The sequence below is a fragment of the Halichoeres trimaculatus genome, unplaced genomic scaffold, assembly GCF_033239565.1.
Source record: "Halichoeres trimaculatus isolate MK-OKI-2021-1 unplaced genomic scaffold, fHalTri1.1 fHalTri1_scaffold_44, whole genome shotgun sequence".
NCBI classification, from domain to species: domain Eukaryota; kingdom Metazoa; phylum Chordata; class Actinopteri; order Labriformes; family Labridae; genus Halichoeres; species Halichoeres trimaculatus.
The window spans coordinates 2,924-5,846 of NW_027437223.1; positions in this window are offsets into that span (position 1 = coordinate 2,924).

The window sequence follows — 2,923 nt, forward strand, 5'->3', positions numbered from 1 at the left end:
TTTTCTGTTACTGTTTCTGTTGTCTTAAATCAGCTTTAAAATACACCAAAAACAAAATCTTATCATCCAATTTTTTTCTCATCTCTTGGTTACCTTGTAAGGTTTCCATATCCATAAAATGTTGGGTTTAATATTTTTGTTGTAGGTTGAAGGTCTCTGCCCCCCCACCCCCTCCTGATGTCAATTTAAAAAGCAAAAGCAAAATGAATCTCAAGAGAATCATATAAATGAATGAAAGGATGTTGTGTTCCCTGAATATTACTCAGGGAAAAACATCTCTGAAATTAATTTGCTTGATTTATTTTTTCATTTAAAAATGATTAACTTTCACAACATCTGTGGTGTTACGGGTCATTTTCGACCCATATATTTTCTTCAAGAAAATGCAAAAATAAAAACTAATAATAATAATAAAAAAATGTCAGCAATAGGACTTTAATATGAACATATTGAAATACAGAACAGGTCTCAACACAAAAAAATGAATTAAGAAGTTATTTGTATAAGAACCAATCAAGCCATTGGAAATCAATTATTACTTTTGAAACTATTAGAATGATAAATCAGAGTTTTAAAAAATATATCTGTGTGCAAGAGCTTGGGGGTATTCCACGAAGCTGGCTTAGCTCAAAGCCTGGCTTATTTGGGTTAGCCTGGCTAACTTTAGCGAGCGTTGGGTTCCACAAACGAGGCTTAAGGCTAGCGTGGTTTGGTAAGCATGGTAAATTAGCCAGTGCGACAAGCCTGGTCCCAGTCAGGCTAAACGTCAGGCTTACCTTAGCTGCGTCTCAGAGAAGGTCTGACAAGCTTCTGAAAGACGCCTTGTGAACTGCAGGTGTCACATTAAATGAATCTATACCTGTAATATTTGATGTTCTTGTTCAGAAACATAAGCTGAGACCTTTTGTTAACTTTTCTGACACCTGCTTAAAAGCCAAAAAGTCAGAAGGATCGTGAGGCTCCGATTTGACGGTCCGTATTCATACTGAAAATCAAGATCAAGCGAGCTTTTGTCCTTCAGCTCCACGGGAGGTTTCCGTCCTCCCTGAGCTGGCATTAGGACACCTGCGTGATCCTTTGACAGGTGAACCGCCCCAGTTATACTAGACTGGAATAACCGTGAATCAAGACATGTCAGATAGTAGACTGTGTGTCCCTGTCACAGGAAAGTCAGTGGCTGAGTGGTTAGAGGGTAGGACATAGATGCACGGTGATCCATGTTTTACTTGCAAGCGTGGGTTCGATCCCACCAGTGGTAACTATTTAAAATGATCTGATTTTCTTTCTTCTGTCACCCTCAAAGTACAGTCAACATATAACAGAATAAAGGCACAAATTGTCTTATGATATAAAAGGTGACAACAGCCACAATTTTCCATAGAAATACCTTCCTTCACCGGAGGTGGGTTCTGATCATGATGATAATGTAAAGGTGATTCCACATGGTGACACTGCGCCAACATGAATCTGCTGACACCTCCCCCTGGTGCGCCGTCAACTCCCCCTGCTGTGTTGGCTGAAAGTACATTTGTGATTTCTATTTTGGCTCCAAAAGTTGCTTTATAATCTTATTTTTATGACCGGGTCAAAACCAACCCTGACACTACAAAGGATATAATTTCAACCAGAGCATTTTATGATGTCGTGAAAAAAAAAAGGTTTTTGTTGAATTTGGTTGAAATCAAGGTTCCCGAGAAAGTCAAGAAGCCCTGATGCAATAAACAGATATAAAGTGATTCTTTTATACATTTAAAAATTTAAACTTGTACCCACTGTAAGGACGAATTATTATAATAATTATTATTACTAAGATTATTATTATAATTACAAATTCTTTTTTTCCTTCATCCAAAAATCGCATCTATATACCTCTATAGTCCATAGATCAGTTACTAGTCTAAATTTGCTTAAAAAAAAATACACCTGCTCCTAGGCTTGAACCCGAGGTATGTTGACCTCAACCCCAGCTCTCTCCTGACTGCGCCAACGGAGTTGTGCTTTGACTGAGCGGCTTCCTTCTATAGTCCATAGATCAGTTACAAGTCTAAGTTTGCTTAAAAAAAAAAATACACCCGCTTCTGGGCTTGAACCCGGGATCTGTTGGACATAACACAAGCTCTCTCCTGACTGCGCCAACGTAGTTGTGCTTTTGACTGTGCAAGCTTCCTTCTATTGTCCATAGATCAGTTACTAGTCTAAGTTTGCAAAAAAAAAAAAACACACCCGCTTCTGGGCTTGAACCTGGGGTCTATTGGACTCAACCCAAGCTCTCTCCTGACTGCGCCAACGTAGTTGTGCTTTTGACTGTGCAAGCTTCCTTCTATTGTCCATAGATCAGTTACTAGTCTAAGTTTGCAAAAAAAAAAAAACACACCCACTTCTGGGCTTGAACCCGGGATCTGTTGGACATAACACAAGCTCTCTCCTGACTGCGCCAACGTAGTTGTGCTTTTGACTGTGCAAGCTTCCTTCTATTGTCCATAGATCAGTTACTAGTCTAAGTTTGCAAAAAAAAAAAAAACACACCCGCTTCTGGGCTTGAACCTGGGGTCTATTGGAGTCAACCCAAGCTCTCTCCTGACTGCGCCAACGTAGTTGTGCTTTTGACTGAGCGGCTTTTTCTATAGTCCATAGATCAGTTACTAGTCTAAGTTTGCTTAAAAAAAAAAATACACCCGCTTCTGGGCTTGAACCTGGGGTCTATTGGACTCAACCCAAGCTCTCTCCTGACTGCGCCAACGTAGTTGTGCTTTTGACTGTGCAAGCTTCCTTCTATTGTCCATAGATCAGTTACTAGTCTAAGTTTGCAAAAAAAAAAAAAACACACCCGCTTCTGGGCTTGAACCTGGGGTCTATTGGAGTCAACCCAAGCTTTCTCCTGACTGCGCCAACGTAGTTGTGCTTTTGACTGAGCGGCTTTTTC